The sequence below is a fragment of the Chlorocebus sabaeus genome, chromosome 8 (assembly GCF_047675955.1).
Source record: "Chlorocebus sabaeus isolate Y175 chromosome 8, mChlSab1.0.hap1, whole genome shotgun sequence".
In the NCBI taxonomy this organism is placed as follows: Eukaryota; Metazoa; Chordata; class Mammalia; order Primates; family Cercopithecidae; genus Chlorocebus; species Chlorocebus sabaeus.
In genome coordinates, this window is record NC_132911.1 from 85,037,389 (window position 1) to 85,062,902 (window position 25,514).

Genomic DNA, 25,514 nt, shown 5'->3' on the forward strand with positions numbered 1-25,514 from the left:
GAATTTATTACTGAGAGTACTGTAAAAAGAAGTCATCTAGTTCATTTTTTCATCTTCAGACAGGAATATGTTAAAGTAGTTCAGGGCAAACGTGAGTAGTTTTTACTCTCACTGTTAGGGAAGAAGGCAAGAAATATGTGTGTGTGTGTGTATAAAAGGATGCAATAACAGGACATAAAAGAAAAAATATTTGAAGCATATAGAAGTGGAATAGTCTCTGGAATATATAAAAATACCTACATATTGATAAGAAAAACACAAACAGCCCAAACAAAAAATAGGCAAAAGATACAAACAAATGTCTCTTATGAGAGAAAGCACAAATTGTTCATAATTGTAGGAAAAGATGTTCCACCTCATTGGCAGTCAGGGAAATGCAAATTGAGGCCCATAATAAGATATTATTTCATATCTACTAGACAAGCAAATTTAAAAATATAATATTAGGTTATGGTGTGGAGGAGGTGCATTGGGATACTCTCATTTACTGCTCGTGAGAAAGTAAACTGATATAACCATATTGAAAAAAGTTTCTCATTGCCTTTTAAAATGTACATGTCTATGACTGATGATAAGCACTTCTACTCTAAGGTACATGGCCCACAAGCTAAGAATTACTTTTATATTTTTAAAGAGTTGTAGAAGCAGCTGGGCACAGTGGCTCATGCCTGTAATCCCAGCACTTTGGGAGGCCAAGGCAGGCGGACCACGAGGTCAGGAGATCGAGACCAGCCTGACCAACATGGTGAAACCCCGTCTCTACTAAAAATACAAAAATTAGCTGGCCATGGTGGCACGTGCCTGTAATCCCAGCTATTCCGGAGGCTGAGGCAGGAGGACTGCTTGAGCCCAGGAGATGGAGGTTGCAGTGAGCCGAGATCACACCATTGCACTCTAGCCTGGGCAACAGAACAAGACTCTGTCTCAAAAAAAAAAAAAAAAAAAAATTGTAGAAGCAGCAGCAGCAACAGTGACCATATGTGGCCCTGTAACGCCTAAAATATTTAGTACCTCACCATTTACAGAAAAAGTTTGCTGACCCATTTTAAAGAAACTCTTGCATATTCTTTGCATTGTGTTAATAATAGAACAGAATGATAAAATCCAAATGTCTATCAACAGGAGAGTGGATAAGTCAATTGTGGAATATTCATACAACAGAACTCTATTCAGCAATGAAAATGAACCACAGCTAGATGCAACATACTGTAATCTCAATAATAACTGAGTAAAAGAAGCAAGTCACAGGGCACACTGAGTAGGACTCGACTTGCACAAAGTTACAGAACAAGCCCAGCTAATGTTTCAGGGATAAGCGCATGCATGTGGCTCTATGGCTATATGAGAACAAACCCTCGGCTGCAAGGCTACACTGCAGTCAGTCACCTGGGCTGGCCAGACACCCTGCGCTGGGGCTGGAGACCTAAGTAAGTCATTTTGTATGTTGTCCACTATGATTTAAAGAATTTTGATAGTTTTAGGAAAGTGAAGACATTTGAGGTGTCATTGGGCTCCTCCTAAATACATATCAAAGATCAGTGGGGAAAAATACTGATTTAAAGCTTAAGATTTCTCAGAACCAATATTTACTCTAATTTTAAAATACTTTGGTACTCTCTAATTACCTCATTCTTTTTTTTCCTAAAATGACTCCTCAATATCTATTATCTCAAGAGAGCTTTACGTCTGGGTGTGCTTCTTTGATTATGTATTATTTACCTCCCAATTCCTTCGTAAAAGGATTTGAAGCAGCCTGAGTAATTTACATGTTTATGAAAAAAATGTACTAGACACAAGTGGAACATTGTGTTTCAACAGCAGTTCATTAGAATTACAACTGGTTATCAATGCTATTTTTATGATCTTTAATCCCCCAAAGTCCATTACCCTTCAAAAGAATAGTTCCTGGCACTAAAATAAGCATTCCATAATCATTATTAACTGCGGATTTTTTTCACCTCTCTTATTTTTTTCTCTACTGCATTTAACACCATAATGTGTTTATCCTTGCTATAGTTAGGGGGTTAGGGTTAGGGCTAGGGTTAGGACAAATTGCAAAATGACTATAATACAAATAGCAAAATGACTATAATACAAATAGCAAAATGACTATAATACAAAATTAGACAAATAGCAAAATGACTATAATATCTTTTGGTGTAATCAGAAAGAGCTGGGTAAGGAGATCTAGAAAATAGTGGGAAAGTACTAAGTCACAAAAAAAGAGCCCAAATAAATCTGCCTTGCCTATTTAATGCAAACACACACATATCTGAAAAGACAAGCAAACTAACCCCACCACCCACCTTCAGAAAAGTTAGCTTAACATGCCAGTGGAAAGATCTAGAAATGCTAAACTCTAACAAGAGCAAAGGAAAGTTGTTATGGAAAATATCAAAGTGAAAGGATTTAGATAAACTGAAGAGGTTCATTTATCATCCTTAAGGAAAAAAGGTACATCAGCAAAGGACAGTTTCTTTCTTGTCAATAATAACTGATCTATTTGTTTTCAGCTTTTTGAGAAAGCATTGTACCACATTCTTACTGTTCACCACTGTAATTCAATATGCTAAATGATTTTTACAAGTGGAGATTTATCACAATTCTGTCAAGAACTGTGAAAGATCTGAGATTTCACCCAACTTACAAGTTAACAAGTTGGCCTGCACATTTTTACAGATGCTGGAAGAAGATACAAAACTCCTGGGTCTGAGACAAAGGACTTAATTATTTACAGGATAGTTAACAGCATTAAGTTTCATGTTCAATCACTTCTACTTTGTGCCCAAATACAGGGGGCACTGTGGAGGGACTCAGGCAGATGCTGTGCATGCAGTGGGGTTTGTATCATACTTAAAGAACCCTGAGTTTAGGGAACATGAACTGTTCATAATGGAGCCTTGCCCTGCTCGGAGACATTATCTTTATTGGATTGTACAGTAAACAAACCTACCCTTTGCTCTGGAGGGAAACACTATCTTTAGCTTCTACAGCTTTATCTTCTACAGCTACATTACAAACATCCTTGAAAAGACAGTTTAGAACAAAAGGGCTGTCAGTGCCTCTGCTTGCACGACATGCAGAAACGTGAGAGACCATGAAGAATGGTCTCCCAGCATGCTCATTTAAAAAACAAAAACAAATCTGTGAGGGAAGACGTTGATTGAAATTGCATTAAAATTACAGATTAATTTTAAAAATCACACATGATCCTATATTGAGTCTCTCAATCCAGAAACTCTGCATATATCTTTCCACTTACTCTTAGCTCTTTTATGCATTTCAATAGTTCTACAATTCTCTTCACAAAGGGCCATGAGTAGTTTCTGTTGCTAATGTAAATGGTATTTTTATATAATTAAAACAATCTCAAACAAGTACCTAATTTTCCTGGTGTACAGGAACACAATCACATGTCCCACAATTTTTCTACACTCTCTCCCAGGTAATTTGTGGAATTCCCTCTTGGCTTTATCAATCCATAGCATTCTATAAATATTCAATGAGTTTTCTATGTCCCTGGGGTGGACTATAAAACAGGAACACATCTATGGAGCTCTCATTCTGTGCCAGACTCTGTTCTGATGCTTTCTATATATTAGCTCTTTTATTTCTCACAAAACCCTATGAGACATTCTGTTATTTAGATGAGGACAATTAAAAAGATAGGATATGTAACTTGCCCAACATCACAAGTAAGTGATTGGTTCCTACAGACTAGATCCAATGCTAGACACTGAGGAAATAAATATTAAGATGTGACATCTGCCTTCAAGAAGCTCACAGTCCAGTGGGAGAAAGAGAGACCACTAACCAGAAATTATAGCAGAGTGTGAAAGGCATTTTGAAAGGGATTTGTAATAGAGCACGTGGGAATGCAAATGAGGGACATTGAAACCAGAATAGGTTGAGGTGGTTGGCCAGTCAGGATCAGCTTCTCAGAGAATAGGACACCCAAACAGGGAAGTCAGCTGACGAACTCTAGGGAATGGTTTATGAAAGCCTCGGGCCACACGTGAGGAACCCTGAGTTATGTAACTAGAACACAGATTACACAGCAGAATGCCAGAAATGAGGCTGACTGGCCACTAGGGTGGTCACTAAAGACTGTATGCCACATTAAGGAGTTAGATCTCTTACCTGGAGACAATGTTCAGAAAAATCAATGAAGGATTTTAAAGAATGACCTGAGCAAATTGGCATGTTAGAAAATTCTCCCTGGCAGGAGGGTGGAAAATGTTGATAATATAGTCCAAGTGTGTCAGAATGGAGACTAGCTAATACAGGAATATATGTCATCCAGATGATAAGGGTCTAAACTAAGAGAATGGCCGAAGGACTTGAAATCAAAAGCAGATTCGATATTTAATAGATAGAGCATACAGACCTTGAAGGATAAAGAGGCATCAAGGGTGATTTCCTGTTTTATTTGCCTCATCTATTGAATGGGAGACAGTAAGCCAAAGACTACAGGAAGATGTAAGATGTGGCAGAGGGAAGCATATTGGGGCATACTGACAAGCTGGCTATTTGCACATGCCGAGTTAGAGTATCATCGCAAAAATTCACTTTGTATCAGGCACCTAAGGGATTCTCCAAAAGATGCACTAAACACAGTTCTTTTCCCCTACGATCTAGTAGAGAATACAGTCATGTTTCACTTAATGACAGGGATACATCCTGAGAAATGCATCATTGGGCAATTTCATCACACGAACAACATACAGTGTACTTACACAAACCTAGATGCTATAGTGTACTACATACCTAGGCTATACGGGTAGCCTCTTGCTCCTAGGCTACAGTTTCAGCCACGTTACCGTATTGAATACTATGAGGCCATTATAACACAACACAGAAAAGATACGGTAAATATATGATTTTATAATCTTATGGGACCACTGTTTTATATATGATCCATCACTGAAAAAAATGTTGGTATGTGGTACATGATTATATACATATATAAATAAAGAATTCACAGTAGGACTTGGTAAATGCTAAAGTCCATGAAAGCTTCAACAAGCAGTCAAGGACTAGTTTTATCAATGGGATTTTAAAAATGCATCCTAAGTCACAGGATGAAGAAAGAAGAAGAAGAAAAAAAAAACCCTGTCCAGGTGCAGTGGCTCATGCCTAAAATCTTTTGGAAGGGTGAGGTGGGAGAATTGCTTGAGCCTAGGAGCTCAACTCTGTAGTAAGCTATGACTGCATCACTGCACTTCAGCCTCAGCAACACAGCAAGACCTTGTCTCAAAAATAAATAAATTAATTAATTAATTTAAAAAAGAAAAAGAAAGAACAAAATCTGGACAATACTAGTTTAGGCATCTGTCTGAATAAAAGTAAATCCAGGCTGGGTGCAATGGCTCACACCTGTAACCCCAACACTTTGGGAGGCTCAGGAGGGTGGATGGCTTGATCTCAGGAGTTCAAGACCAGCCTGTGCAACATGGCAAAACCTCATCTTTGCAAAAAAAAAAAAAAAAAAAAAAAAAAAGAGAGAGAGAGAGAAAAATCAGCTGGGCATGGTGGTGTGCACCTGTAGCTCCAGGCTACTTGAGGGGCTGAGGCGGGAGGATTGCTTGAGCGCGGGAGGTCAAGGCTGCAGTGAGCTGTGTTCACTCCACTGCAGTCCAGTGTGGATGACAAAGCAAGACTCTGTCGCAAAAAATAAAATCCATTTCCTATAATGAGGCAGTGAAGAAATACATTTATTCTGAATATAATTTGATCTCTGTTAGATATGATAAATCCATAGAATCTTTACACGTCAGAATGAAGGGGTTTCTAAATGTCAACCAACTAACCATCAAATGTTGATGTCCCTCTACAGATTCAGCAATATTAGCTTGATCCAAAATTGTATCCTTCATCATGGAACTGATTCAACAATGAAACAACATTACAACTTTTAAAATTAAGTTCTTCATTGGGCAGTATGCTTTTCTCAACATCATATAGAAAGAATAATGAAAACTGTTTTTCAAGTTCATGGTATATGTCATTTTACCTCGTCAGAAGGACATGTGATCTGATTTAATAATTCACTTTTAATCCCAACTGATCTCAAAACTAATGCTGATTTCTTGTGGTGGTGAGCTTTAACAGGAGAAATTATATAAGAATTGAGAGAGAAAGCATAAAACACGCCTTGTATCAGATCTCTCTTTAAATCTCAACTCAAAACTTTCTTAGCTGCATGAGATAGGCAAGTCACACTACCACCTCAACTAGATTTTCTCTCTTACAAAGTAGAAATTGTGAGGCCTTAATGTACAATACACATTACTGTGCTTAAAAAATACTTGCTCCTTAATAAATGTTTAATAAGTGAAGACATATACTAAAAGCAACAACAACAAAACAGAGAAAAATGATATGCTGACAGTATATAGCCTTCTTGGCACCATCACAACCAGCTGCTCAGAAAACAGAACTGACTGTATGCCTTACCTGAATCTGCCCCAGGTAAGGCAACTACCTTCAGTGGGTGAGCCATGAATCCAGGATGCAGCTACAATTGGGGAGATAATCTAACATTTGATTAATTTTAAAAAGTCTGAAGGTGGTCCTAAAATCTAGAAACCAATGAAGACCCATGTACAATTAATGGTATGTTCATTTTACTTTACATAATGTGTTCTAGAACATAGATGTCTCCAGACTTTATGAACAATCTATGTAATCAACACATAAATGCTTTCACTACAGTCACAAAGCTAAAATCTCTCCCCCATGCAAATCCATCATTCTTAAAATTGCAGTTAACTGTCTTCCTTTCAAGATTGTCTCTGAGGTTCCTCTTTCACTTAGACACAAATGTAGCCACAGACAAGGGGGGGACACGTTGCTTTTACAACATGATCATGTCTTGTATGCCATACCCCCAGACGTGGCCCTGAGCCCACCTTACACCATAAATGATGTAAGTGAGACTGACCACCAAGACCAAGCAGCACAATATCCCCCTAGGGAAACCTGTGCACAAGAAATCACCCTCTCTGGATGATCAGCCACATACAGTAGCAACGGAATTTGATTGCTGCTGATGAAAATAACCTCAGGAAGGAGTGTACATCCAACGTTCTGAAATAATCAAAGCAGCAATCTACACTGTGACAATCATGGTGTGGTCTGTAAACAAAACGGTCTGCCTCGCCCCAGTCAATTCTGCAGGACATAATGGCCAGGCTTCAGGGGGAGGTACAGCCCCTCCATCACTTCCTGGCATCGCATTCAAACTGGGTTCATGCCAGAGACACGCAGGTCTGCTGTGGGGTGGGGGCTGACATTCTAGAGGATGCTGCGGTAGGGCTCACTGTGCTTCTCCCCAGATGAGAGCGTGTGGTGGAGCAGGGGGCCACCATAGGAAAATGTTTTCTTGTCTTTTTTTTTTTTTTTTTTTTTTTTATCTTCTTCCTCTCTACCTATACCCCAGGAGGGACGTCTTCCTAAAAGTCAGGCCAGGCTAAACTTATTATGAAATTAAGTCTTCCAGATAAATACGTTCAATACTTTATCCACATGAGCAAATTAAGCTAGAACCTTCCTTACACATTCGGATGGGGGCAGGCAGGTAATTTATTGAAGCAAATGTGTTTTCAAGCCAGCTTTTAAACAAGATTTCTAATTATCAGTGTGCTTTTCACTCAGCAACCCTCCTCCACCTCTTCAACATCATTTTTGCAACTCTTGGTTCAAGAGCCACTTAAGAAATAAATGATTCATGGCAACTGAAAGCACGACAATTTTCTGGGAGGCCTAATGGTTGGGTTTCTAGGTCTATGGGTGATAAAAATATGCTACCCCTTAACGCTCTCAACTTCTTTTGTGGGAAAAAGAGGCCCAGAAACACCGATATTAAGACCTAAGCTCTCCTTTGCAATATGTATATATTTTCCCCTAGAACTTAAACTTCTAGCTTTGAGGAAAAAAAAGATTAAAGGTCTTCAGAAAAGAGAAAAGCTAGCAAAAATGAACACTCTGGTTCTATCCCAAGATGGGATACACTAAGTCCTGTATCTGACAGATGGACTGTGTTCACTCATGAAACAACCCTCAAAAGTTTTCTGAATTTTGCAGGGCTGTTCTTACCATTTTCACACAGGCAGGACTCTCCATGAAAAGCAGCAGATTGCTTTGCCAGCCATAACATGCACCAGCTGTGTGACCTTGAGCCAGATGCTTAATCACATTGAGCATGTTTCTTAATCTGAAAGCTAGGAAAAATATGCCTTTCTTACAGGGTTGTTTTGAGAATTAAATGGAATATTAAAGTACAATCTTTAGACACAATATTTCTCAAAGATTGGTCCATGAACTCCCTGCATCAGGTCACTTGAAGGTTTAATGAAGTCTTCGATGCCAGTCCACGTCATTAGATGAGGACCAGGTCCAGAAATTGGCATTTTAAAAAAGCATTTTAACAAGTTCATTAGGTCTAGTGTACTCACGGGGCTGTGAGGTCCAATCCAGGTTTGGACAGAGGACACAGAACAAAAGAGGAGCCCAGAATTTCAGCATCAAGTCAGCATGCTGCCTGTTCTATTCTCACTAAGTATCCTGGTTTTGAGTTCCCAGCATCGCTGTCTCAGATTCCAATTCACCCTTTGTGCTGCTACCAGAGTTATCTTCCTAAATACAAACCTGGCCATGCTGCTTCCCGATCCTGAGTACAGGCACCCAACCTCAACTCTCTGCCCTTCTGGCCTCCTTCAACTGCCTGCATATACTCTGTCCAGGGTGGTCTCAATTCATGCCAGCCCTGGTTGTTTTGGTCACATTTCAGCTTAAATGTCACCTCATCAGGGGGACCCTCCCTAGCCTCCCAGTCACTCCTAACGATGTATATATATTTTACTCTCAGATAAAACCAAACGTCTACTACTGATAATCCCTTGATTATGTGATTGAATCTTTCCACTAGGAAGTAAGGGTAGATAGCCTGTTTGCTTCTATATGTACTTCCTATCCCTGTGCCTGCTACACAGTAGGTACTCAATAAATGTATGCTGCATGCCCTCTTAATTAATTATTGGCCTGCACGACTGCCAGCCTTGGCAAGGTTCTCACACTATATGTGTAGGACTGACAAATATAAAAGCTGCATTTCTTGCCATGCAACACGACAACAGCCGGGTGGTATTTGCTTTGTGCAATATCTGTGCTCAGGGAAAATGAATGAATAAACAGAATTTCTGTAAACGGACTCCATTAAAGAAGGCTGGCATTTAAAGAATTCTCATGAAGAAGTTTGTTAAGTGAAGTATTTTGTCTTAACTTTTTTGTACAACTGGATATTCACGTAAATTTCACATTGGATTTCCTTAAAACAGCTCTGTATCCTTGCTACTAACACCAAAATCACCTCACTTAAATTTTCCTACTTAATAATAAAAGTAAAACTACTATATTTGGAAGAAATAATTCCTTAATAATAAAGCAATGAGATCCAGAGAGTATTGTAAGGCACTCGTGTTGTAAGTGTTCTCAGCTCCTTTAGAAACTGGGGAGCCACGGGGCACAGCCAATGGTCCTTGCATATGGCCCTCTGGAAAATGAACACGCATTCTGACCCCAGGAAGTCTAGAGAAGAGACCTCACAAAGATTACTTTATAAAGAAGGCTATCCACATGAATCTCTGCCCAACTCCTGGACTTGATAATATATAAAAAGAGGTTTTAGAGGCCCATAGAAGTACTAAGAATAAAAGAAAACTACGAAAAGATGACAGCTCAATTTTGGTAGTGGCCTCCCCTCTCTAATTCAGCAAAATTATGTTCTACACAATAGTTTTCCAGCAAAGACCCTGCCATCCATCTTTCTTGCAAGTGAAATGTGAAGTGAACAATCTCAACTTGAGAACTTTAATTGGTTCTGCTGTGTGTGTCCTTTGGGCTACAAACTCGCTTGAGTTTCAAGCAAACTGACAGCAGATGAGTGGGGAGGGTGTATGGCTTTGGTTTACAGAGCCTTACAAAAAGGAAAAATGGAAATACTAGGTTGCAAGGCAGGATGCCCAGTTAAGAAAGGAAAATCAGGCCCCTGGTGGGCTGCCTCATGATGGGATAAGTATAGGCCTTGCCTGGAACGGTTTCTGGCCTGCTGGGGGCACATGGCTGTCAGGAATTTACTGATGAGAACACAGGCCCAAGGGGAAAAAGTCACACCAGCCAGGTGGGGATAGGTGCCACTTAGCAGAACTCATTCTCTTGAGCTGAAGCTGAAAGCAAACAGAGGGATGAGGAAGTTGTTTGTTTTTTAATCTCCTCTCATCCTTTTTCAAAACTCCCTGCTATCCCTCCCACAATTGCTCTCATTACCTAAAACAGACAGGTATTACACCCTATGCACCGCTGGTTCTCAGTGCTGCCTGCATCCCCAGGGAAAGCATTTAAAAACCACCAAGGTTGAGGTCCCACCCCCAGGGCACTTTAACCAGAATTACTGGGGGTGGGCCCTGGAAATCAGTTATGGTAAATGTGAAACTTCCCCAGTTGATGTTAATCACAGCCAACATGGAGAACCACCCTCTGAAAAGTATCACCAGAACTGGGGAGGGGCAGGGGTTACATTTACCACATGTCGTTAAATGTGGAAGGGGGTGAGGCAGCAACAAGGTGAGGTTGTCAGCTTCTTAACAACAGGAAATGTGGTAACAAGAAGGAATGTGTGCAAACTCAGGAAGACGCTTGGTAAGAGGAGGCAGGTGCAGTACCAAGGCAGGACAAGTTTAGCTCTTGAAAGCTGAGAGGTAAAACAGAAAATGATATCTGCAAAGAGGCTGTAAGACTTGTGAGAAAGTTATTGGCAGAGGCTGGAGTAGGAGGTGGCAGTACACCAAGACACCTATGAAAGAAGTCTGCGGGTAGGAAAGGCAAGGTTCGTAATTCCACAACCAAATGGCAATGATTCAATTTCATACTGATGGTTCACCTTCAGACAGAGATTTTGGTGGCACAGTTGAATCAATTAAGAACTTAAAAAAAAAAAGATGTAATAAACAGTATGTAATGTAGTCCGGTACATGCTTCTGAGTGTCTACAAAAGATCCAGAATTACCACCTCACTCCCACGGGTAGACCTTACGCATCACGTTGCTCTTTGAAAACTCAGTACTGCCTTGATGATGCTCTTGAGTCCTTAGAAGACAACATTCTTGAATATTCCTATAAATGTTTTATCTGATGCTGGTGCAATACTACACTCTACTCTTTCCTATAATTTGCAGAAATTGGATCCTCTTGCTTGTAAATGGGTCCCATAATCTACAGTATATTCTGCTTAAGTAACATTGCTATAAGAGTGTGCATTTTATTTGTAAGAAAGCAAATTGTACGCATCCATCAAAATATTCATTTACATTCACGATGGGTCTATAGCAACTCGGGAGTGCCACAGGAAACTGGTTAAGATTCACTGGCCTGCAGTTATAGTTTCCTAAGTACCACCACTGGAAATCTGGAAATTAACACAGATGTGAAATTTATGGTTAAAAGACTAATGGGCTTGCTAAGGACCATGAGGCAAATTACATAAGATGATTATGCAAAATTCAATAATTTGCAACAAGTCTTCAATGTCTTGGTTTGGACTGGCGTCCTACTTCTGAGCTGTGGGTCCACTACAGAACCCCACATAGTTTTCTTCATGTCTTTATCTTTCTTGAACTCTAGGTATCTTTCCCACAAATTTACTCTAGTGGATTCTCTTCTCTGATTTGACTCTCTTTCTATAGTGGTCTAGTCTCACTGCCCAGGATTTCATGATGGGTATGAGGGCTACCAAGCTTGAGTTGGGGATATCTGGGATGGCAGCTGCCATTGCTACCTCTGGATTTTTCTCCATGGGTATCTTTTTGACCCAACAAAACTATGTTGTTATTCTTGGGCCCCAGGGCTGGTGCAGATGAACATGGCTACAATCCAGGCCTTCAGCAGAGAGGTGAACCACAAACCGCAAACCTAGCTGACCATAACACATCTGTACCTGGCCTTCGTCCACCAAAAGTGAACAGCTAATTTGGCATTTTGTCAAGTCTGATAGGAAGTTAACATGAAAAAGAAAGACAAATACATCCATGGCTAAGTTAAATGAAGTGTGTATATGGCAGAAGGGATTGGAGGGTGGGAAGCTAGAAAGAAGATGAAATGCAATAGTTTGAAATGCAATATCCTGGGATACACTGAGGCAGTCTCACAAACCTTTACCCACAATTTTGAAATGCAAAAATTTCTAAAAACAGAGTTTCTTTGTATTTTGCTACGAAATGAATTTGCTCCCCAAACTGACCTGAGCTGACATGTGGTTAGTTTTTCTCTGTCTAATTAAATGTGAATATTCATCCACTTTGCTACAAAAATTACTGTGTGTTGCCTGGATCCTATGGGGGTATTACATTAATAGACAATGTATGTACTGTATTACCTTTCTAAAAGCTGAATTCTGAAAGATATTTGGTCCCAAAGGGTTTGGCTAAGAAATGGTTGACCAGAATACAGCTCCCAAACAGGCGTGTTCTCCAGATTTAATCCTTTTGTAGTTTCCCCACATCTTGTGGATATTTATCTGACTTCAGCTTTTCAATGATTTCTATAACATTATTTTTGTAGATAGAGTTACAAAAGTAGTAGAAGGGGTGACCACCATTGACACAGGGACAAAGCTGAAAAACAGGCACACCTTCCACTCTTACACACGTGCTTTTCTTCTTTGCTGCATGTTTCACTTTATTAGTCTGAGAGTTCCGATAACTAAGAGTCTCCGAACCTGCACTGTGTATGGTATAGGCAATATAAAAAATACAAGGTGATGCTGATCTTGGAAAAGAAGATAGGAACTACATTTTTATTGGTAAATATTGATATCTCAAATGAAATGTCCAGAGATTTGCTAAAAGGCAAATATATAAAGACAGAAAGTGAGACAGAAAAGAAACCAAGCGATAGAAAGATTGGTGGCTTCCTGGGGCTGGCAGGGGGAATGAGAATGAACTGCACGCAGGCACAAGCGAGTTTTTTGGGGTGACAGAAAAGTCCTAAAGCTGAATTGTGGTGACAGTTCCTTAGCTCTGTACGTTTACTAAAAATCAGTGAATTGTTCTGTTGAAATTGGAGACTTTTATGGCATGTAAACTAGAACTCGATGAAGATGATGAAAAACTAATTTCCCAAATTCCTGAAGTAACACTTTCTATGTCAACGCCTTCCCTTCTTTCCTGACATTTCACAGTAATATGAGTTGAAATTTAAAAAGACAATAAATGAAACTTATTCCTAATTATCAAGGAAAAACTAGAAATTCTTTACCCACAAATGACTGATATTACATTTAGTCAGAGGACAATCCCTTCCAGATACTCTCTTATATTTAGCAAATGAAATCTAAATTATTTTTATCTTAACATGCCATGCATTCCTCTAATCACAGCATACATCACATCGACCAGTTTGATTTTATTTACTAATCATTTTGACAAAGAGAGGGTACCCAGGGCAAGAACCATGTCATAGTCTTCACTGCTTTCTCAGAGCCTACTAGGTGTTCAATAAATGATTACATTAAATGCAATGATTTCTTAACCAGAACCATCTATCACTTTTCGTTTGCGTAAAAAATAGAACACAAATTAAACAGACATTCCCTACCTTCTAAATCAGGGTTTCTCAAGCTTAGCACTATACACATTTTGGGGTAGAAAATTCTTCCCTGGGGAGGCCTATTCTGTGCAGTGTGGAATGTATAGCAGCATCCCTGGCCTCTACCCACCAGATGCCAGTAGCATCCCCGTCCCCAACTGTGCCAACCAAAAATGTCTTCAGACATTGCCAAATGTCCTCTTCGGGGGTTAAGAACCACAGCTCTAGAGAGAAAAAGTTTAAGATGGATCAAACCAAACCGATGCGGACACATTTCAACAATGCCTTTCATGCTATGGCTTCTGAAGCTAATGAGAACATCAAGAAAGAAAAAGCATATGACTAGTAAATAATGATTCTCTGACCACAGGTCTTGGCGTATTACAGGGAGAGAAAAGGAGAGAAATTCTTTTCATTCTCCATGTAACTGTGGAGATGCACAAGGCTAATTCTAATATAAGGCTGACAGTTTTCAGGAAATGTGGAGCTGTGGAAACACTAAGAGAAGTGTCCAAATGCCAAACAGCCTGTGGCTATAACACAGTCTGAAAGAAGCATGCTGGTTGCCAGCACTGCACTGTTTATTATGAATTGTATCTAGGATAACAATTTTGAAAATGCTATTGAATATTTATTAAAAGGAAAGATCTATAATTCAGATTGTGACATGCCACTATTAGCAAATAACTCAGCCAGTTGGAAAGGTTAAGTAAGAATGGTGGTAGCAGAAACCATTAAATTAAGTGTAAGTTTAGTACATCAGTGTTTTATTTTATTTTTCTCAATGACCACAGTATTTAGCAATCCTCTTCCAAATATCTCAGCCCAAGGACTAAAAAGCTGTTATCCATATTGTATCCTTTTAATAAGACTCCAAATGTTTTGGTTTCAATTCTACCTTGGACATACTGAGCATTTCATACTAAAGTTCAAGATGGACATTTTGGGCAAGTGACCACTACATATTAAAGCAAAAGAAAAATATTCCTAACACTAAATATGTACATATATTTATCAGGATTTATGATCAATATTTTAAAGCACCTTTATTTCTTATTTAGCAAAACAAAAGAATGGACTTCTAACCTCAACACCAACAATTTAGGCAATACAATGACACCATTCTAGTTTTCAGCCATTTCTATATTTCCTATCAATCTGTTCATATAAGAGAAAACTACCACAGACAGTTACATGTTAATTCCTAACACTTAAAAAGGAAGCATATCTTTTCCAATTCTATTGGTAAAAATATTTATATTTTGCTCTGTGCGCCTATTAGTAAACATAAACAGGTTTAGGACTCTTTAATATTAAGCACGTAATTCCTAAATCCACTAAGAGAAAGAACATACACGATGTGCAAAAGCACTCCATTCAATCAAGCTCTAACTGTACACATAATTATGGTATTCAAATTAGATTACTAATTTAGACATGTTCTATCATGTCAGGTATATACTAACATAAAAATGTCTGAATAAAATTTGATAAGAATAAGAAAAATGAGGTAAAGAAAATTTAATTACTCTTCTTAGAAAATGAAAACTCTTAGTACATAATATTAAAATATATACTCATAGAAAGATGAGTAGGAAATGCAGTTTAATTGTTCATCTTGGTAGTGAGTAATAAATACAGTAGTGTCAAATCACCTGAACAGAACACTAACTCTATGCTCTGGATTATGATATTTGCATTTGGATGAAATTGGGACACATGAGGCATGAAATGACCAAATTAATCTTCATTTTACCTCATTTGAGTTTCCTCACATATTACTATAAAGTACAATAAAAATCAAATATAAAATACCATATTACTTTGTATTATTATTTAAATTTTCACATGCCTATATTGTAATTTTTCAACTACATTGGACTAAGGCTACTACAATACACCATGTGTAGTCATAATTCAGAACTAAGATAGCTGCCTAACGTTTCTTAAAACTTTTTAAAATTTATAAATGTATTGTTATTTTAAAAAATCAGCACCAATAACAAAAGAGCAATCCACCAAATGTCACAAAGGCATAAGCCCCCTTTGGAGTCAACTTATCCTACCGAAGCTAAAATGTAAAATAGGCACCATGAAGCTTGAAATTGAGATTTAGGGATAAGCATTAGCACCAGCATTTTGCTACTTGCTAGAAATTGCTTTCATCTGGAAATTGCAATTTAGTAAGCCTCCTAGATATTTTTTGTGAAAGAAAAAAATGCAGCACCATAAACTTTTTCCAACAGCCATAACATTCTATATACTTTTCCTGATTCTAATATTACTGTATATTAAGAGCTAATATCTGCTTCAATAGTAGCAAAATTAGGTAAATAAAAAATTTAAACTATCAGGAGCCAAAATACAAGTTGTAACATTAAACTAAATCCCTTTGACTCATCCTGCATCATGTCTTCTGCATCATTACAGAAGACAAATGATTTAACACTTTGGCATTAAATGAATAACATAATAGCTGCTTTGGCAAGACAAAGCAAGCAATATCATTTAATGTATCTGGAGAATTCAAAAATATTACAAAAGGAAAACCAATAGTTTAAAATTAATTAGGCTAAATTTTATTTTCTATACATGCACACACAGGTACGTGTACACACAGAACGCCTCTTACAGACAACAGACATTGCAATTGCTGAAAAATAAATTCCACTGTATCATAAATAAGTTTAACCACAATAATTGTATAAGTTAAAATACTGAATCCTTATATTTATACTCAGATTCTTTTTTAGTGCTCTTGAGATAATGAATGTAAAAGATTTTCATTTTGTGAAAAAAAAAAAGATTTTTTTCCCCAATCTAACTTAATCACATATATTTGCATAAATAACCTGTGGCCCATCAAATATAGAAATTGTACCTGAAACAGTTTCTACTGTTGGTGCTTTGAGCAGACTAATAAAGAAAATCTCTTAAATATAACACCCCCTAATTCTTCTTTAGTAGCTACTCACAAAGATACAGCAACATGATGGAGTGGTATGACACCTCATTTTGGATTCTAGAAGCTGTATCACTTACTAGCTGTGCTATCTCCACCCACCCAATTGAACCCTGTATCTCAGTTTCCTCATCTGTACGATGGGAGTGATTCTGCCTTTAGGTCAAAATTAAAGGACAAATGTTTGAGGACTGAAAGGCATAATATTTAACTAAAATATATGGTAATTATTTCCATCATCCCCAAATACTCCAGTTAGTCTATAATACAATGTGTCCTGTTTTTAGAAGACAAGTGAAAATTACAGGATATTTTACTCAGCATACATCAAATAATCCAGTGAGCCGAAAGTCTCATTAATAATTATATAAGCATTGGTTCAAAGGTCCAAACCCTCTAATAACATTATGGCCATGATAAAAGCTTAGTTTTTCGAATCTGTCAAATAATGGGTCATTTATCACCTTCTCTTTCAGTGTGTTTATTTTGTGGATAAGATGAGATATGCCTGCTAGGGGGAACTGAGGCACTTCATGCACCAACAAAGTAATTCTTTCATTCTTCCCATTCTCCCAAGAAGCCTGTGTTCTGCTGTCAATGAAGGAGAAAAACAAATGGAAAAGAAAAATAAGAAATGACAATTCTATAAGCTTCTTGAGATCCAGAAAAAAAATAAGAAATGAAAATTCCATACGCTCCTTGAGATCCAAATTCATGCTTTGTTATTTTATTTCCTCCCCCATCCCCTTTCCCACCCACCTTCCACATAGTAGGTCTTAATATTTATTGACCAGAACTGGAAACTCTTAGGAGAAAAAGCCACCATTATCTGTGTAAATGGAAGCAAGTTAACAGTCAGACCTGTCCCTTTGCTCTCTTTTTACTTCAATTTCATTTCTTTTGTCACTCGGCTCCCATTCAATCAAGCACCTCATTCTGCTTTGCCTCTGGCTTCTACCACTTTGTGTCCAAGCACTTGTCAAAAACTTCTCTCGCTTAATCTTACTATGCCATCTCTTTTTCTTCTGACAGCCACCTTGGCCTTCGTCTTTTTTTTTTTTTTCAGTCCACACATTCTCACAGGCAGATCACAATCTCAACAACAATTTCACATACACAGAAGACTTGCAAACGTACATTTCCAGTTCAGCCTCCGTTTTGAATTCCAGAACCACAGGCTGTACAACTGCCAATTGCATCTCAGGTCCTGGATGTCCCTCTGGTGCTTCGTGGTGCATAAATCCACAACTTGTCATCTTCTCCTGCAAACTGCTCCATCCTCTGTATTCACTAACATCTCCAATGGCACCCTTGTTGATTCAATTACCCAAGCCAGACACCTGGGAGTCAACCTTAAATGCACCATCTCCTCCTTGCTTCTCCCCTTAATGTCCCCACGCTTATCAGTGGGAGTTTAGGCCTTAAATCCACACCAGTATTCAAAAGCTTTTTTTTGCACAGCTTACCTTATCTGTCCCTTACCCCATTCATTCTGTGTAATACACCCAGAGTGATCATTCTATAAAAGTACTCAAATTCATCTACAAGACTAAATATGGCCCACAAGACCCTCCAAAAGTGGCTCCAGCCTCCGCTCTCCATCTCCAGTCTCATTCCCCACCCTCAATGTGCACCAGCCACATGGAATGACCAGCTGTTCCACAACCCGCCTCTCTGGTACCTTTGTTGCACCATATTCCCTGTTCCCTCTCTCAGAATAATTTCTCTCTTCCCACTCCCACCCTCAGCCTCCTGGTACCCTCCTACTGGCTCTTCCAGACTCGATCAAGCCCAGCTGTCAGGAAAGTCATCCCCTTGGAGTCAGGCACCCCTGACAGAGCCCAGCATCCTTTAAGCACTGGTTCCAACTGCTGCTCAGTGTCTCCTTCCCTCAGGAATCTGAGATTCTTGAGGGCAGAGAGAGGAATTTTCTAGTATTTGAGGTCTTATCACCTAACAACATGCCTGGTATCATATTAATATATATCTGGTGAATATAAATGAATAAATATCACCCCCACTAAATTTGACTGAAAACACAGACAAGCTGCTAGTGATTGATTACATGTCAATTAGAGGCTCATCACAGCCCTCTTTAGAAGCTGCCGGGGAAAAATTAATAAGGCCACTCTGATTGCAATTCCCAACTGCTGAATGCAGAAGGTATGGTGTTCTTGTGTATAGCTATGTTAGGGACTGGTTTTTTTTTTTCTAATGAAAAGAAAAAATTATTGTGCTATGTGTTTTTTCCTCTGACTTAGAACATGAGCTGCCTCAACACTTCAGTTTCCCAAGAATTTCGTCATGTTCCACCACAACGTGCATGATGAAGGAATGGGTATGGTTTGGGGTGAAAGGATGGTGTGGGAGGAAGCAACTTTAATAGTAATGATGGAGTCACAAATACAGTGAGACGAGGTGCCTGAGGACTTACCTGATCACCCTTCATTCCTCAGGGCATAAATTCACATAAAAGCTTACATATGCAACCCTGGGGCTCTCTCAACACGAAGATGGCAGATGACACTAATGCTGATTTAGTCACACTTTTTGGGACTTTTAGAAAATCAAGAGAACCTGATTACTTGCAAATGAATACATGATATGGTACCTACGGATTGGGTCAGCTGGACATCTATGAAATGGGAGAGGGAAGTACAAAGCTGCTAGTGACTGATTTTATTTTTATTTATTTATTCTGAGACAAAGTCTTGCTCTGTTGTCCAGGCTGGAGTGCAGTGGCATGATCTTCTCGGCTCACTTCAACCTCTGCCTCCTGGGTTCAGGTGATTCTCCTGCCTCAGCCTTCCGAGTAGCTTGGATAGCAGGTGCACGCCACCATGCCCAGCTAATTTTTGTATTTTTAGTAGAGACTGGGTTTCATCATGTTGGCCAGGCTGGTCTCAAACTCCTGACCTCAAGTGATCTACCCTCCTCAGCCTCCCAAAGTGCTGAGGTTACAGGCATGAGTCGCCGCGCCCAGCCTAGAGACCAATTTTAAAACTACTTCTTCTTCTTCTGTATTTTTTTTTTCTACTTGCTTACTCCATGAAGTTCACAGGATTTCAAGAGCTCTGTATTTTTAGCAAATGCCCCCAGTCAGGCCAATTTCCCTGTCCTCTGCAATAAACAGTCTACATTTAGGAGACTAAATTTTTAAAACGTTTTTAATCACTTCTCAGGTTAAAAAAATCACACAGTCCTATAACGTCAAGGATGGGGACGAATGAGAGATCAACAGGATACGCCAAAATATTATAATCATAATAGTTCCTTTATAATTCACACTCCAGGGGATGATATGAATTAACTTATGGAACAAATATTGGTGCCAGTATGAAATCAAGAAAACATAGAGGGGGTAGGGCTCAGGAGAAGGGTTTTGAAAATATTACAAGATGGTTTTAAAATTGTCCTTTTACTCTCCATTTTGACTGCAGTGAGAAAGGCTATGATACAGACATGGAAGATTTGATGCAATGTTCTTACCATAAGATAACATGTTTAAGCGTTACTGGTTAGACGTAAGTGTTCATTTCCTTTAAAAACCATAGTCTCATGGGATGACAGATGACACTGCTGTAGTAATGTGGTTCTCCCACGATAGTTCACTGCTGATACTTCTTTAGATTTAAATAAACTTATTTTTTTTTAATCACGCAAGAAAATCTCAGGTCTCCACACTTCTCCTTTTTTTAATGAGAATGATGCAAGTATGTGACACTAAACACAGATAAAGTTAACATGCCTCCCTACTGTGCTCTACTATCAGTTGAAGGTTTTATGCTTCCTATTTCACAAAGCGGACATGTGGTTTTCTTTTTTGAGCTCATTGCATGAACTAAGCTTAAGCTCTTCTTCTACAAAGATAATGGAGATGATACTTCCTGTGCCATCAATTCCTGCTGCTGGCAGTGGACAAGAAGGTAGGCGTGTGTCTTCCCACCATTCCTTCACCTGGGGACCAAGCAAGATAGCATAGGATTCTTTTGAAAAGCATAATATAGTCCATCTATATTATGTAATATATAAATCCATGCAACGGAGTTTAGCTATCACAAAGACTCAAAATTAGAGGCAGCAGAATGTTCTGTAAGTATCACTGGGCTCCTTGCACAGTTCTGGGCTCCACTCTTTACTCTGAAGCTCACTAGAGTGACCTTGGACAAGTGCCCTGACTTTTCTAGGCCTCAGTTATCACTTCCGCAAAAGAGGATAATAAAGTACCACCACACAAGGTCATAGTGAGGATGAAGGGAAGTTCTTAACATGGCAGCCAACACACAGTAAATGCTCCCTGTAAGCTATTTATTCCAATTCTTATCCAGAAAGATAACCAGTAAGAACTAGAAATGTGGTCACATAAATCATGCACAGAGCTATCTTCCCCTCATACTTACCCTTTGCCCTTGAATTCAGCAATGAGTGAGCTCTCACGGGCTGTCTGCAGGGCTGCATGTGAACTGCTTGTGTGTATAACTTGTATAACCTCCCAACACGCCTCTCACGATGCATGAGGCAGGAGCTCTGGAACTATCAGTTCCCAACTCCTCAAGCCCAAAGTGAAGAAAATTCAAAACAGTACATATGACTGTCAATGATCTTCATTCATTTATATCCATATTAAAATTAGTTTGCATTTCTTTTACACGTATCTTCTGATGGATGTCAGAAGAAAATTATTCAGAGATTTAAAAGTGACACAGATAAGCCACTAAATAGATAACAGATAACACAGATGGGAAATGAAACAACTATATGTATATTCTGAGGAGTTAGTTAACAATAAATCACGAACCTCATTCAAGTCACAAAAGTGATCGGGGGAGACTTTTACTATAGAATAACCCAGAGCAGAGGAACACTTGAAATTAACTATTAATTGAGCAAAAGGGAATATCTGTTCTCTGAAAAGGAGGGTTAAAGCTGAAACAGAAGATAATTTAGAGAGATGTGAGATGACTCAGTCGATCGCAGGGGCTCTTTTGGGCACTTTGCAACTATGGTATTGTGTCCCCAGGCACATGAAGGCAGCCTATAGGAAGAGTAGAACTCTCGGAGAGTTTTGATTTTTTTTTTTTAAGCCAACTTTGAGCATTTGTATTGAAGCACCATTCAGTGTTAGCATACATTAACTAAGAGGTTTCATTAAACATTAAATCAGTCTGTGATTTAAATTAAATCAGATTGTGAGTAGTCTGTGGTCTATGTGCCCTACACAGCAATTAGATTTTAATCTCTAGAAACAAGACTTACAAAAGGCGAGAACACTATCTAGTATTTGGGTGATAACCTAAGACAGCCACAAAAATACCATGACCTCTCAATCATTCCCAACCTCTGGAACCCAGGTGAGAAGTCTAACAAGCTATGGAATCCTTAAAGGAAGTACTGCTCACACAGCCTGGAATCTGCTTCCCATGACACGGGGTACTAACACTTGAAGGAAGCATGCTTATTTAATGGTAAGTATACATTACTTCTATTTCTGAACATGCAGTTTAATAGGAGGCAAAGTGCAAGGCCTCTCTCTGCCCAAGGGAGTTCTCCAGCTGGGACTGAACTCATATCCAAGGATGATGCCGTTTGTGGATTGATTACTGCTGCCGTGCCGGTTTCCTTGACTGTGTAGATTGCTGAAGCTACACGTGCAGGCAGGAAACCAGAGAACAACACCCTCCAGTGTAAACTCTAACATCACACCAATTTTTCTTTTTTGACACTCTGAATGCATGAATAGAAAAATAATAAAGCAACAGAATTTACTTCAAATTGAAAGACCTGGCACCTCTACCACACACTAGGAGGTTTGGAAGCATGGGCAAGTTATTTAACAATAATTATGATCATTTCTGTTGTGGGTGCTGCACTTTGCATACTTTCATCCTTAAGCTTAGATTTCTTCATGTATAAATTGAGGATAATAATGCGCCTACTTCATTTGCAAGTTGAAGCAGCAGGGTCAAAAAGAACATAGTTTCAACACAGACAGACATGGGTTAAAATGCCAGCTCCAATTTCTACTATTTGATCTCACTGAGCTTCCATTTTCTCATCTCTAAAGTAGAGATAAAGACACTTACCTCAAAGGACTGTGGTGAAGAACTGAGCAAGACATTGTTAAATACCAGTAGGTGTCTGTATCGCTAGACAGTGCACAATAAATGTTTATACCTTCTCTCTCCTATTATACACATGAACTGCTTCTGTTAACATTCATCAGCAGCAATGCAATGTCCATAGCAGCAATTCAATGTCCATAGTATCCCAAGATGCATTTCCTTTCATAATAATGAAAATTTTTCCGATAACAAGCTTAATATGCCAGATACTGGCCCAATAGCTTTATGTCTATGAACTCATTTAATCCTCACTACTGTTCAGTGGGGTAGGTACTACTGCTGTCATCCCCACTGTACAGATGAAGACACTGAGGCACAGACTCTGGGTAACTTTCCTAGATTCAAACAGATGGTACCACAGCTGGCAGCCCGGCTCCATAGCCTGTCCTGCTAACCAGGATGCAATAGTGCTTACTGGGTCAATCTGTTTGAGATGCCATGCTTGGATGTAATCTCTTCTAGAGATAAGCACTGGATGCTCCCACAAACTGCAATGTGTTGATGTGACTAACTTTTCAACTTCTGAAATAACATTTTGTGTATTTTCTTAGTATTCCTAAAAAAAACCCTCTACATTTTAAATAAGGTGCCTATAACTAGTTCGTCTTGTTCTGTATGCTGAAATACCATAAATAAATGCACTTCTCTCTTCAAAGATGATGTAAATAAATCTTACATTAAAACATACCCCTGAGCTTTGGTTTAAACCATAACTTCAAGTCCAAATTAAACATATATGTATGTGTATATATATTTAGCAGGGAAGTCTTAATATGATCTATTTTGTTAAACTAATGACATCTATACCCAATACTTCAAATATTCCTCTTATTTATAAAATTCGCTGTGTAACAGTCACACAGCAATACTGCATTGTATTTCAAAGTACTATTCCTTTTACAAGTTTAATCAAATCAGGTATTAAGCATCAATGATGATAATCCATAGCTCTGCTTAAAAGGAAACTCTCAGGGACAGCTGAGAAAGAATGGTTAAAGATTTCTATCCTTCAAAGTAGGGCACTGCAGCTACCTATAAATCATGCTCTTTGTTTATTAAGATAATTAGGCCCATCAGTACACTTAACTTTTAGACTCAACAACTGTCTGGCATGAACAATTTCCACTTTTTCTAAAACAAAGGGGATGTGTTCAAAAAGCGGTCCTCTGCATGCTCTCTGCACAATGCATGCTATTTTAAAACATGATTTATGGGTCTAATTCCTGGAGCTGCCTTGAAAAATATACTGGGTTGTTCCTCCCATGCTCCCTATTAGGAGAAGACACTCCAATTTGAAGAGTGCACTCTGTTTCAGACTTCAGGCCGCTATATCATGTCAGCATTTTCATTAAACACGGTTCAAGCTGGACTTTAAACAAATGGAATGGAGAGCCACAGCTGCAGCCACTGCAGAGACAAAGTTATCCAGCCGGGAGGCTTACATAAGAGGTGCAGGACAATCAGGGTGAAACCCAAGTGTCATTATTTGAATGCTATTTCTTGAGATTTGCCTACATTCTTAAAGTGTATGAAATCACATGCCCAGAGCTTGTTTAATTTGCCTTAGGGCATAAAACATCGGGTCGACATATAAGTTGTTTTTTCCCTAAAGGACTAGGCTCCAATTATGAAAACGCTGGCAACTTGTGCCCAGGGGAAGAGTAAAGCGGGATGCGCGGGAAGCCTGCAGGCCTGAAAGGAATGGCTCGCCCAAAGATCCAATCGCAGTGCTGGCCACACTCCCCAGAGGACTTAGGATGGAGGTGACAAGACCCTGCACAGCCCCTTCACCCCAACGTACACACAGAGTCAAGGAGCTTGGAATGAATAATTAGCACGCAGCAGTCGAAATGTCCTAGGAGCACCTGTCCTCTCCCAGCATATTTCCAACTGGCACATTCATGAGATGCTGGGGTCAGCCAGCCCTGGACTCCAGACCTTCCAGCTGCCTGGTCCCCTTCTTGGCACCCTGAACTCCCTCCTCAAGCTGGAACTCTGCTAACAAGAGGTGCCACCCTCGGCTTCCCACAAGAAGATAAAAACGAACCTCTCCTTCCCACGGCTCCCTCCAACTTCAGAAACTACAGTCAACTTACTGGGACTCAGGAGGCAGGGAGTCTTCTTGGGGGACAGCGCTCGGAGGCAGCCTCTGCAAACTCGGGCGTGCAGCGCCGCCGCCCCGGCACAGCCCGGCGGCAGCGGCAAGTGCAGGACGAGGCGCCGCCGCTCTGCACCAGTCGCGCTGGCTCAGCTGTGCCGGGCGCCAGGGCACACGACTAAGCAAGGCGGCGGCGGGGACTGAGGCTACTGCACCCGGCCGCGCCGACCCGAGCGCCGCAGCTGCCTCCAGCCCCGGAGCGCGGCGCTCCGAGCCCCTGGTGCGTCTCTCTGGCTCCAAGGGAATCCCGGCTCAACTAGAGACCCGGCAGGAGAAAAACGGATGTGGTGCCGCAGGCAGAGCCACCAGCCCGCCCCCAGTCGGCTGGTCACTGGCGCGCAGACGGACCGGCGAGCGGTAGTGTACCGCAGCCCGCACTCGCCGCCGCGCCGCGGAGAATGACAGGCGCCGAGGCGGAGCAGCAGCGCGGGGAGCGGGGCGCGAGTGCGCATGATCCCGGCTGCTGCGGCACGTCACGGGGGAGGAGGGGCGGGAGGGGGCGAGCCGGGCGGGGCAGGGCTGGGGGTGCAAGCCGGTGAGGACTGGTGCGGCGCCCGGCTTGCTTGCGGGAAGATGCAGGAAGTCTCCCTCCCCGGGTTTTATGAACCCAAAGCTCTGTGGTTGAACTTGT

The 25,514-nt window shown here is 40.0% G+C and overlaps 1 protein-coding gene across 5 annotated transcripts in view; it reads right to left on the reverse strand.

The window, feature by feature from the left end:
* PAG1 (phosphoprotein membrane anchor with glycosphingolipid microdomains 1) overlaps positions 1-25,314 on the reverse strand; it is a 141,090-nt gene extending 115,776 nt beyond the window's left edge. For all 5 annotated transcript variants that reach the window (XM_008000966.3, XM_038000352.2, XM_038000343.2 and 2 more), the window contains exon 1: positions 24,822-25,314. The gene's annotated coding sequence lies outside the window, so the exon portion shown is untranslated. The remainder of the gene's footprint in view (positions 1-24,821) is intronic.
* Positions 25,315-25,514: the final 200 nt, after the last annotated feature.